Here is a 14,258-nt window from a genome sequence, read left to right as displayed (position 1 = left end):
TTGTAAGTTTTCTGGCAAGAGCTTTAAAAGAGGTCTGGCTTGTTCGGTGTTTATGTATGCCAGTGCCATCAGGATCATGATGTCGAGCATTACTTAACTTCTGATTTGGTATCACGCCAATACTTAACCATTATCCATCCACTTTCCCTTTCATTAACTCACTTGATCACACATCCGCTCCTTCAACTTTTTTTTCAAACGCAAGCCTTATTCTATCGTGTATAGAACTGTTCCAATTAGACTAGTTACAATGGTGAAATTTTAAGTTGTTGAATAAATTATTCAACAGTTGAAGTCATGCAATGGTTAGTTGAAAAAAAAAAAAGAGGTGAGGTGGAGACAACATAGTTGAAGACATTCAACAGTGTTGAATTGCAAAAGTGATGGGGTATGCTTGCCACGTGGCAGGTTTTTAGTAGTTAATTTTTTATTTGTAGGATAATATTTTGACAAAGAAATGTGTTGTGTTTCTATTGGATGGTGAGATTGCAAATATTTTTTCTCTAACCCAATTATTTGAGATCAATTATATTATAGAATCCAAAAATTTTATTTTAATATTTTTATTTCAAAATTCGTCATTTTCATTCTCTATAAATAGAGACTTGTTTTATTTAATTTGGACGCACAAGAATAAACTCATCTTTTCTACTAAATTTTTGCTATTAGACTTCATAAACTCTTGTTTATTGTTTTACCCTTCTTTTTGTTTCCAAATGGATCATAATAATAACCCTTTTAATTCCCAAAATTATTCTAATTACCCTTTTAGCTACCCAAATCCCAACAATTATCAGTTTCATTACTTGTGTTTTATGTTTATTGTATTGCATTTTAAATTTCTCATCATTGTATTATATGTGTTTTTATAATGGCTATTTTTTATTTCTTGTTTTTATTATTTGCAAACAATTTATATACTTTATTAAATAAAAACAAAACCTCAATTTATAATATAAATTTATTTAATTTTTTACTTATGATTAATAATATGTGATCACAATAAATAAGCATAAATAAGGTGAAAAATATAAAATAAAATTTGGTGGGGTAAGATGTTGTAATTTTATTAAACAAACACTGGAATGTTAAAAAATGTGGGGGTTGTAATACCAAAACCATTGTACATATTCTTATATGTTTGCTTGTAAAAAAAAAACAATATATATATAAGTAATGGTACCATCGATCAGTATATATAAGTAATGCTACATAAGTTAAATCAATACACTGGAATAGATTAATTCACTTACCCCATTAGTTTCATATCATCGATCTACGACCCGCTCTAGCGTTTGTGTCCAATTGGCATGAGGCTCTATGAAATCTCTTTTAAAGATGCTGCGGACAGTGCCTGCAACTCTTTTAAAGAGATTGGATGTAATCAGTTTAAAATTGAACCGACAGTTAAAATTTCAAATTTAAAATTGCAATCAGTTTAATGAATTACTTACCATAGAGTTCCAGGAGGGCGGTTTGGATCTAATCTTGTTAGCTGTTGACGACCGGGACTATCGAGTAACTCCTCCAACGTCATCTTGTGTAAACGTTGAGGAAAAGAAGTAGATGTTAGAGATGTAGGAGTGGCTGGAGGCGTACCAATAGGTGAAGATGCAACAGTGGTTGGAGGCACACCTATGGGTGGAGATGAAGCAGTTGCTGGAGGCCTATGCTGTGAGGTTGCATGTCGAGAATCCTGAACCCCCGATGAGGTCCATCGATAACCACCACTGTATGGACTTGGAACATTAGACTAAGAGAGGAATCATGTGTAGTCGTTCCCAGAAAACATCTACAATGAAAAAAAGAAACTTAGAGTTTACCAGAAACTTAAATAGAACATACACAGATCAATTGGTAAAAAAACTTAAATCGTTTATTCATAAAAAAATTTAAATCGAACATACACATATCTAAATCGAACAATCAACCACATCTTTATTCATAAAAATCGTAAATCGAACAATGAACCACTGATTTATTCATAAAAAAACTTAAATCGAACAATCAACCACATATTTATTCATTAAAAAACTTAAATCGAACAATCAGCCCAGATTTATTCAATACCGAACTTAAATCGAACAAATAAAACAGTAAATCGAACAAATAAATGAAGGAGACAACCTAAGATTTACCGGTGATGAAGGAGAAGAAGAAACGATGAACCGGAGAAGAACAACAACTTCAGAAAAACTTAAGGTTTACCGGAAACGGCGAGAGGTTAACCGGAAACGGCAAGAGGTTAACTAGAGAAGAAGAAAGAAGGAATAAGGAAGAAGGAATTTTTGGGTTTTGGTTGCAGCGTGGTTTGAGCTCGCTCAAACTAGGGCTTCCATGTATATATAAACTTATGTAGCCTAGCACTTCCGTAGCATATATTGTGACGGCTTTGCTAGTTTCCCTCGCAAATATGTTGCAATACAGAACCAGGAATAAAACAATAAATCTTTATATAATTAGAAAAAAATTTATATATAAAATGTGTGTGTATTTTTTACATTAATACTATGTAGATACATTAAGAATCATTGATTTAAGAGCTGAAAACTATAAAACAAGAATAAATAAAACTAAAATCTTCATATATTTATTAGTATATTGCAAGGCATTTGTGAGGGAAGCCTCGGTAATTTGTCGCTATTTTGCGAGGGATTAGTTGCGATCCCTCGCGAAAACCTCGCAAATGCCTCGCAAATAAGCTGGACCTCGCAATTACGTAGCAAAACCATCATAATATATATATAATTATGGACAAAAAACACAACAAAAATCCTTTACAATTTATTCAGATTCATTTTATGATTCATTATAAAGTTCATTATCCTGATTAGAATCTACAAATTTCATGAGATAAAAAAATAACTCACCTAGTTCTACCATTCTATGCATCCAAGAAAGATACCTTATACTTCTCTATCATTTGTGGATCAATGTGGGTGATATTTTCTGTTGGCATAGTAATAATGGAAACTTTGCCTACTCTTTCTTAATTTAAAACCACATCATCAACAAACCTGTTTAACTGTAATGACAAACTAGGTTCAGACCCGCACGTATGTGCGGGGTTATTTTTGTATAATTTTTAAAAAATTAGAAAATTTTCATGTAAACTTCTACTCAGACCTGCATAAGTGATATATATAAGAAAAAATTAAGATATAATTTAGATAAATGATATTACATGTATATTATTCTAAACTAATCCAAACATTTCTAACTTATTGTTTAGGAGATACTGGTCTTGTTCTATATGCAATAAAAAATTATGTTCCATAAGCGTTCTATTTTAAATAATTACATGTTCGACTATATTTATTATAATAAATTTAGACCGAATACCCGTATTCTCTGTTTATAAATTTAATTTTTATTAACTTTAAATATTTATCTGGTATAACATACATAATTATTTGAATGCATAGCAGGTTGATATTTGGTTTAGTTTCACTTCCGAATAGACACAAATGAATGCAGATTTTTTTGAATATCAATAAAGAAGACAACTAAATAGAAAAACAATGAGAGAAACTGATCTTGCCCTTACGCATGATAAAAACTAAACCATAACTGTATTTTGGACCGTAGCCGTATATAACATTTATAAACCTTAACTATTAATCGTTAATATATGATTAAATTGATATTAATTGTAACCGTTAATATATTAATCGTATCAAAACCGTTGGTCAATCGGATAGTTAAACTATAATTTTTTTACCGTAACTATTTTTAAGATATAATAAATATAGTATACTAATGTTTTCCTTCAATTATTGAATGAAATATTCATTAGTTATACTAATGATAATTTAATGTAAATCCCCTATATATTGAATTATCTTCGATTCTTTCACCATTAGAGCTTTATAAAATTATTAGAAAAGTAACATTATTTATATTTGTGTAGATATGATTTTAAATATATTTTTTACATATCATAATATAGTTATATTATTATATTACAATACATAGTGAAATTAATTTAATTTCGAAAATATGTAAGGGATAATATTTATCAATTTTTGAATAATATTTATCAATTTTAGAATTTATAGGAGAAAAATATTGTGTATATAAATAAATTGAATATCAGTAGCAGTTGACAAAAAAATAAATTAATTTTACGGAATACTAAGGGTGAACAATAAATTAGGTATGAAGTTCTCTGGCGACGACACATCAGCTTTTTCTCCAGAATGTTTCTCTTTTAATATATAGGGGATAACCAAATTTTGTATATTCACTGCATAATAGCATAACATCGATACATACTTTGCCCTCGTGATCCTACGATATAAGGGTCGTCCAATCTAGCATATATATGTTTTCACATTAATACCTTGTAGATACATAAATATGATTAATATTAGAACTAGAAACAATAAAACAAGAAGAAATATAACATAAATTTCATATATGTTAATGCTCTTCTTTAATTTGCCTGTAAAGTATCAAATTGCGAGGGAACCATGACGATTTAACGAGGGATTAGCTATGGTAAATCGCACATCCCTTGCAAATTGCGAGGGATCTGCGAGGCTCCTGTAAGAAATTCATCGCATATCCCTCGCAAATGTATATATTCTTTTACATCATATTTATTTTCTTAGTGATACAATCTCTATTATTTCCATGTTTTTCCTATGTTTTGGAAAGTTCATTGTTCGTATAGTTAGTGATTAGTGGACTATGGACTCTACATTGCAATTGTTGATCAAAAAACTTTAACACTTGGTTGCATGATCATAATGAAAGTAATTCACATCTTGATTTATATATATATATATCTTCCGTGTCTTCATGTCAAAGTTTCTTTACACATGTCAACATCTCAAAATTTTTTTGACTCTTCATGTTTACTGGAAACTTCACTTCAGAATTAAACCTAAGCTCAAACCCTAAACCATAAACCTAAACCCTAAACCCCCAATGACCTCACAAATCCCTCGTCTCTTCCTCGCAAATTTGCTACGAATAGTATTACTCGCTAATGTGTATTTGCGAGGGAGTGTTTCCTCTTCGCAAATGAGTCGCACATCCCTCGCAAATTTGCTAGGGATTTGCAATGGACAGGTCTCTCACAAATTTGCGAGGGAATTGCAAGGGTCCTCGTCTTCGTAGCCAATGACCCGCAAATCCATAGCAAATTTGCGAGAGACTTTATTCGTCGTAATGAGCGTGTTTTCTTATAGTGTATCTGGCGCACCAAATTGTTGTTGTCCAAATCAGTTACAATTAGATAGTTTAGTTCGGTGGAAAAAATGTCGAAATTTTCTTTATAATTCGGTGCCAAGGCACAATAAAGTCGGGCTACAAAATGGACTAGATGAGTTAAAAAACGACGAAGGTAAAAAGACCGATAGAGAAAAGACGAGCTAACAAGCTCATCGAACTTAAGCTCCATACGAGAATGCAGTCAGACGCTTGTCGTTTCTCTAACTGTTTCCTCTCCTTTTCTGCTGATGCCTTTTTCGATACCGTACGTCCATATTTATAGAAAATCGTGTCGGTTTGGCCTCTGAAAAGACCAAAGTACCCTTCCTGTGCTATAAGACTTATACGGGTCTTTTCTGGGCCAAGCCTTATCTGGGAGTGAGGATCCACCCCCAACATTCCTTGCTATATTTTAATGCATTGAACAACGACGCCGCTCGAATGAAAAACAAACAAACCTTCTCCAGAAGATAAGGCAATGATGCTGCAACCAAAAGCATCAATCTACCCGTAGTTTGTTATCTTGTACTAGAAAACCTCTCACCAAACTAAGAAGAAAAGAAATACAAATTTATAAAGTATTACAAACACAATTCTTGACGCTTAAACTAATCTAAGAAAGGTTTCCAAAACTACACATCAACGCTTCTGTGTTTTTGTATAAACAGACTTAAAATTTTGAAGGTTTTGCTCTAGTAGCCTCCCAATTTATCTCAAATCTAAATCAATTGCTCACTCTATTCAAATCAAGAAACAAAACCTTTTAAAACTGATATAATGGTTGTTATGTACCCAACGGAGCAAGAAAAATAAGTAAACATAATGAGTAATCGATGGTGGAAGGATCTATCTCATCAAAGTAAGGCAACACAGCCATGCTTGAGTACGCTGGATGAATGAACCCCACAATCAAACTACACAAAACAACCAAAATCAACACAAGAATATATATAAAAAATGCCCGCCACCAACACCAAAATCAAAACACGATTAGAAGACAAAATGGGGAGAAAGAAACACACCAGAATGTTTTTTTACCTCTGAAGGACACAGTTTTCCAGATAACTTGATGAGTAAGGTCCCCTGCCACTTGGCCATTTAGTGGTTAGATGATCAAAACGCTTTCACTTTACCATAAAAGTTGGGTCATGCAAATCTTCCAACTCTAGTGATGCGAGATCTTGACTCTGTAATTCTAACCAAAATATAAGTTCATCCATACATGGCAAAGATCACAAGAGAAGATGAGCAACACAATCGATTTCTTGGTTAAGCATTTACCAGGCAAAGAGACGATGCAAGAGACGGGTACGACAAGTCAATCAGGGATGGTTAGATCACAAGATCATCGAAACCAGGTACCAATTTCTTCTCTGGAACCTTGCCTTAGTGAGATTAGGCCTGGGTTTAGAGAAAACCTCTTTAAGAATGTTGAGATGGCAATATTTGAAGGTTTTGGTATCTATGGGTGGATTGCTAAAGTAGAACGATTCTTTAAAATGGGGGGCTACAATGAGGCTGAGAAATTGGCGTTGGTATCAGTCAGTTTACAATGTGAAGCACTGAGTTGGTACAATTGGGCAGTGAATAGACTGCCTTTCGAACACATGATGGACATTACGAATTCTTAGTAATGCCTGCAACTTTCCAAACTCTAATGAACGAAATATTCAGGCCATTTTTGAGGAAGTTTATCCTAGTATTTTTTGATGATATTTTGGTATATCCAACCAATTTAGAGCAACATATGAGCATTTGAGGGTAGTATTGAGGATATTAGAGGAGCATAAATTTTATGCTAATAAAAAAAAAATGCTCTTTTGGCCATAATCAGATTTAGTACCTGGGACACATTATCACCAGCGATGGAGTATCAACTGATCCGATAAAAACACAAGCAATGAACAAGTGGATGACTCCCAAATCCGTGAAATAACTAAGAGGATTCTTGGGTTTAATAGGCTATTACAGACGGTTTATCAAAGGATATGGAGTGTTGGCAAGACCATTAACAGATCTTTTGAAGAAGGAGAGTTTCGAGTGGAACAATGAGACTCAGTTGGCGTTTGATAGGCTGAAAAGAGAAATGTCTACTGCTCTGGTTCTCTCTTTACCAGATTTTCAGAAAGTTTTCACTGTGGAAGCTGATGCTTCAGGTTATGGTTTAGGGGCAGTTCTTATGCAAGATAAACGCCCTATATCTTACTTTAGCCATGGCCTCTCACCTAAGGAGCAATTGAAGCCTGTTTACGAAAGGGAGCTCATGGCGATTGTGTTATCAGTACAAAAGTGGAAACATTACTTGATGGGAAGAAGATTCATTGTACACACCGATCAGAAGAGCCTAAATTTTTTTACTAGAACAACGTGAAGTGACTATGGATTAGCAGAAATGGTTGATTAAGCTCCTACACTACGATTTTGAAATCCTATACAAACCTGGAATTGATAACAAAGTGGCTGATGGACTAAGAATGATTCAACCACAAGGTTCATTAGCTTCAGTGGTACTGATGGCTCTCACGGTTCCTATGTCGTTACAATTACAAGATCTATATGAGGAAATAGAAAAGGACACAAAGATTCAAGCCATTATCCGAGATTGTCATAGAGAGCCTGACAAGATGAAAGGTTATGAAGTTCGAGAGGGGCGTTTATGGTTTAAGAAACGACTGATTTTACCTAAGCATTCCATATTCTTAAGATTGATCCTAGAAGAGTATCACAGTGGAGTAATGGGTGGACACTCTGGGGTTTTAAAAACAATGAAATGGATTCAACAATCTTTTCAGTGGGAGGGACTATTGAAGGATATTCAGAAATTTGTAGCTGAATGTGAGGTGTGCCAGAGGCATAAATACTCTCCGTTATCTCCAGTTGGCTTACTGCAACCATTACCTCTTCCACAGCAAATTGGGAGGATTTATCGATGGATTTTGTTGAAGGCTTACCTACATCCAAAGGTAAAAATGTGATATTGGTGGTGATTGACAGGCTAAGCAAGTTTGGGCAATTTATCGGGTTGAAACACCCATTCACTGCTCCTGAAGTAGCCAAGAAGTTCATTTTGGAGGTAGTATGGTTGCATGGATTTCCAGCCTCAATAATTTCTGATTGGGGTAGCACATTCTTGAGTGCTTTTTGGAAGGAGTGTTTTCGACTTGCAGGCACTAAACCGAAGTACAACACAACATTTCACCCTCAAACGGATGGGCAAACTTAACAGATGCTTAGAAACTTATTTGAGATGCTTGGCCTCTTCTCACCCAGAACTTGGCACCAATACCTTTCCTAGGCAGAATTGTGGTACAACAGCTCTTACCATACGGCACTTAAAAATTCTCCTTTTAAGGTAGTCTATGGTAGAGAACCACCAGCTATTATGAGATTTGAAGAACAATCTACTAAGGTGTCGGAGTTGGAGGATATGTTGAAAGAGAGGGATAGAATGCTCACTCAGATTAAGGAGCATTTGGTGCATGCTCAACAGTTAATGAAGAACAATGCTGACAAGCATCATCGGGATATCAAATTTGAGGTTGGCACTTGGGTGTTCTTGAAGCTACGTCCTTATAGACAACAATCAGTCACCAAAAGGATCTGTCAATAACTTGCAGCAAAGTACTTTGGTCCGTTTGAAATCATGGAGAGGATTGGTACGGTGGCTTACAAGTTACAATCACCATACGGTTCTAAAATTCATCCGGTATTTCACGTTTCTCAGTTAAAGAGGGTGTTGGGGAACATCATAAAGTGATACCACTACCAGAGACTTTCAATGCAGCTGATGAATTAGTCATTGTTCCTGAGGAACTGTTGGATACTCGCTATACCAACGACGGTTTTCTAGAGGCGCTTGTTCATTGGAAGGGCTTACCTAGTCATGATGACTCATGGGAACTTGCTAAAGACATGCACATGCAATTTCCAGAGTTGGCGCTTGAGGACAAGCTTCATGCTGAAGGGGGGGGGGGGGGGGGGAGGGATATTGATAAGCCATATATTGTGTACACAAGAAGGAAAACACCTTCATAGATGAGATTAGCACCAAATCCTACGCAAACAAGTACTTAAATGGAGATTTTACATTCTTGGCAAAAAAAACAGTACTTTGAAGATGTTATAGGCAACACAAAACTATGTGGTTTTTCGTTCCATCCCCGCATTCTTCAGATTAATTTTATCGGCTAATTATTAAATAAAATAAAAGTTATCGTATACTTAGCACCAACTTAACCCAAATTATCTATGTCCAATCCGCTATACTATCCTTAGGCATATACGTAAAAATTAGTGATTTATGTTGAAAGTCGTAGTGAAATAGTATGTATATCATATGGATAGCCTTTAATTTCTAATAGGTATAGATGGTCTAAAAGTTTTTAAAATATTTGGTTTTCCCAAGTCGAACCTTACCTGTATCATTATCTCTCCTCGAACATACATATCTCATCACTTATTGATATCACAATTCATAAACTTTTTTTGTTCACAACAAGTTATTAGCATGAAATCCTAGAGTCATGAACATCGGTATTTATAGTAGGTTAGTTCATGAGTCTAGGATTTCATGCTGATATCACATTGCGAAAAAAGTTTAGAAATTGTTCTTGTGTATTATTTGTTAATGAATGATAACCAGGGCGGATCTAGGGTCTAAGTGGGTGGGGCACGTGCCCCATACTACTTTTTATAAATTAACCATTAGCAATGCTTTACATGTATCCTTTAGTTCATTTGGTAGTCATTCATGTGACATTATATGGTCGAGAGTTCAAACCTCCGTTCTGTTTTTGAACTATTTATTTTCTCCTTTTTGGGTAAATTTTATATTTGTTCAATTTCTATGTCTTTGTTACCGATGCATTTAGTTAATTAGTAACACTAAAAACTATTATCATTTTTAAATTAATTTCTTATTTTAGGGTTTAATTTGTGTGATATGGTTAGATAAGTAATTTTAAATATTATTTTTATTGTCAATAGTAAGTTTGTAATTATGCATTTGTCTACTTTTTTTTTTAATATTTTTCTTTACCGATAGAAAAATACTTATAAAATTTTGGCTCATTAAAGATGCAAAATATGCTTTCAAATTATAAAAAATTTAAATTTATTTATTATATTTTATTATATATTTAAATATTTTTATTATATACCATTTTTGCCCCAAACCATATATTTTTCTAGATCCGCCACTATTTCTTCTCCTTTTCTGATGATGCCTTTTTCGACACCATACGTCCATATTTATAGAAAATCGTATCGGTTCGGCCTCAAAAAAAACCAAAGTACCCTTCATGTGCTATAAGACTTATTTGGGTCTTTTCTGGCCAAGCCTTATGTGGGAGCGAGGATCCACCCCCAACATTCCTTGTTATACTTTAATGCATTTAACAACGAAGCCATTCGAATGGAAAACAAACAAACCTTCTCCAGAAGATAAGGCAATGATGCTGCAACCAAAAGCATCAATCTACCCGTAGTTTGTTATCTTGTACTAAAAAATCTCTCACCAAACTAAGAAGAAAAGAAATACAAATTTGTTAAAGTATTATAAACACAATTCTTGACGCTTAAACTAATCTAAGAAAGGTTTCCAATACTACACATCAAAATACTAGAATGATAACAAGATACTAGGAGAGTTACCCGCACTCTTGTGCGAGCAAAAACCTTTTTAAAACAATTATTGTCTAATTTTGTTTGTTAGTAAATATATCACTAATTCAATTTTTTATACGCTTGTGTAGGCAAATTTATTTTTTAAAAATAGTTCAACTAATTTAACAAACTAAAAAGTAAATTAATTATAAGACTAAAAAGGATTCTATTAAAAATGTAAATAGAAAAGAATTAACTAAAAGAGACGTTGTGATTTAATATAATAATAAACGTAAGTAATTTTTCTAATATAAACATAAAGTAGCATAGTTAGGGGAGTTACCCTGGAACATATGCTACCAAATATAATTAAAAAAAATAGTTTAAGATATTTATAATATTTAAAAAATATTTTGATTCATTATTTTGGTTGTTAACTTTTTCATATTTAAATGAAATGTTTAATTGGTTTTGGATTTTTGAAAAGTTTTAAATGAATAATATAGAAATTTAATTTATAACTAACAAATCTTAAAAACTTTAGAAAAACTAACATCCACCTAATGAAAATATTAACATATTCTCAAAATCAAAAATTACATATTTTTGGATTATAATTTTTTTTCCTCGATATAAATATTTTGATTTTTACTTTATATAATAGACTCGATATTACATATTTTGTATTATAATTTATTTTACTAGATATTACATATTTTGAATTTTTGAATGTTGTATTATCCTATTATATAACACTATTCTATTTTACAATTAAACCCTAAAATCTAAATACTAGACTCTACTTCCTCAAAATTATACCCTAAATGTAAAATAGAGAACCCAAACCTAAAACAAATATAAAAAGAAATTTAAAATATTCCAAAAATGTAAATAGTGTTACTTTTGGAAGTTTCAAAATTAAACCTTAAACTCTAAATATTAGATCTTACCCCTATTAAACATTTATCCCAAATATGTAATTTTTTTTTTATCGTCTAATAGAACTTATGAAATTGTCTGAACAGAGAAAGAAAATGCAGAAAACAAATAAAAGGAAAAACACACAACTAAGCTGCCTCAGCCCTCACTTGATTATGGAGCCAAGAAGGCCCTCCAAGTGAGAGATAAGACTGTAGTCTACCATCTATTGTAACACTCTTTGCAATTGCCAAGGCAAGAGTGTTTGCAGTGCTCGCAACCACAATGGTTCTCCATGTTGTGAGCTTGGATAAGGATTCGTGAATTGTGCTCAGAAGGATATTGAAACGTGGCGAAGCAGCGGGGTTGTTAATTGCGTTAATGACCATCCTATTATCCAAAGCAAACTCTACTTTATCAACCTGGAGTATAACGAGAGCTTCAATCGACCATAGGCAACACTGCAGTGCCGCTACAAAGCGTGATTCAGAGGCCGGTAGAGCCCTTCTCGCATGATAGTGTACCTGGCCACTAGCGTCCCGCAGAATCCAAGATCCACCAGACAAACTCGAGTTATTGGTAACAACCCGTCCTGTGGACCCCACTAGCCCCCCCCGCTAGTTGCCCCAACAGACCGTCCGTGGACCCGCTAGCCCCCCGCTAGCCCCCCGCTAGCCGTCCAAACAGACTCCAAGCTGGCCCTGCAGGGAATCGATCCTAACCCCTCACTGTGGAATTGAACTATTCATCCAAATCCCTGAGTAGGTTATCGGTGCGCCAGGAGTTCCTCGAACCCTGGTCCCCACGCTTTAACAACCTTCCCATAGGGCCAGCTTGAAGTCTGTTTGGGCGGCTAGCGGGGTCCACGGACGGTGTGTGGGGGCCACAAGCGGGGGGGGGAGGGGCTAGTGGGGTCCACAGGACGGGTTGTTACATTACTATACCAGGATGAGCCAATATTGCATTTAACAAAACCAGCCAGAGGTTTGCACCACTTCCTCTCCATAGAGTCTTGCTTCATGTGATTATGTAAGAAAGTATTTGTTGACAAAGACTGAGCTGCAAGCCATTGAATGGAATCTTCTTGCGCCTTGAGAACTAAATCTCGTATACACTACAAGAATACATGGTATTTCCGACTACATTTGGCGACTAAACCAGTTGTCACCAATTTTAGCCACTATATAGCTACTACATAGCGACCGCTTATTGACAAAACGAAATTAGTCGTTTAGTAGTCGTTAAATTGCAACAAAATGATATAGTCTTTAAATTTGTCGGTAAATAGCGACAAAACTAAGAAGTTGAAAATATTGTCCCCAAATAGTCGTTATTTTAGCGACTAATTGATGTAGTCGCCGAATATAGTCGTAAATACTTGTTGATCATATGAGTTACTAACTTAGAATTTTAAATTTGTTGTATATTTCTAATTTTGTTTTAGAAAGATTTGAGACATGTGAAGATCATATGAGTTTTTGGAAAACCCATAACATATTGTATTTTTATAATGCCCAATATCACATAATTTTTTTCTTCCAATATGATCACTAAAACTCATTTATATTATTTAGTGCAATATAAAGGGTAAATTATTATATAAGGTTTTGGATATTATTACACATTTGAAAGTATCTAATTTTCATATTGGTGCTTTAAGCTATATATGTAATAGAAAATTATGTACTTTAATTTATATGTAATGTGCACTTACAAACTATATTAAATTATTAGCTGTTTTCAATATATTTGATTACACCTGTTTACAAAATCTTATTTTAGTTGAAGAAAGAAAAACAAAAATATTACCACTAAGGTTACTTGAACCTGAGTCTGACAACTTTATTCAGAGTACATTAATCATCTCAGCTACTTTCTCTTTTGAGAGTTGTACCAATATGTTTAAATTATATCCTGTAAAACCAAAAATATTATTAGGCCAAAAGGCCTAAAACCCATAAAAGCCCAAATTCTTTCTTACTCGACTCCGATTCTAAACCTACTTCTTTCTTCTTTCATTCTTAACCTAAACGCCGACTCCATCTCGATCTACGATTTCTTCTTTCTCTGATTTCTTCCTCCTTCACACATCTTTGATTTCTTCATCCTTCTAACCCTAAATATTATTTGTAACCCATCTTCTTTTTTCGATCTCGATCTTAACCTTAACCTGAACGCCCTCTAACCCATCTCCTTCTTCGATCATCCTAACCATAGATCTTATTTCTAACCCATCTTCTTTCTCATAATCATTCGATGTCTTCTAATCCTGCGGTTAAGAAGTTGAAAAAGAGAAAGGTTGCACCCAACCTTTCTCAGAGAGCTGGACCCTCTAACCCATATGCAGCCGTAGGAAGAACCAATCCTCTTCCTCCGCAATACAATTTTACGCCGGCGGCTCCAATTCCTCCGCCACACACACCGCAAGAGCAACAACGTGTCAACCCCAACAGACAACACTCCATTTCCGAAACTTCCCACCGCCACAGACGCTTTTCCAAAATTCTGTCAATCGACTT

The sequence above is a fragment of the Camelina sativa genome, chromosome 16, assembly GCF_030686135.1.
Source record: "Camelina sativa cultivar CO46 ecotype springtype chromosome 16, ASM3068613v1".
NCBI classification, from domain to species: domain Eukaryota; kingdom Viridiplantae; phylum Streptophyta; class Magnoliopsida; order Brassicales; family Brassicaceae; genus Camelina; species Camelina sativa.
This window is presented reverse-complemented; position numbering follows the sequence as displayed.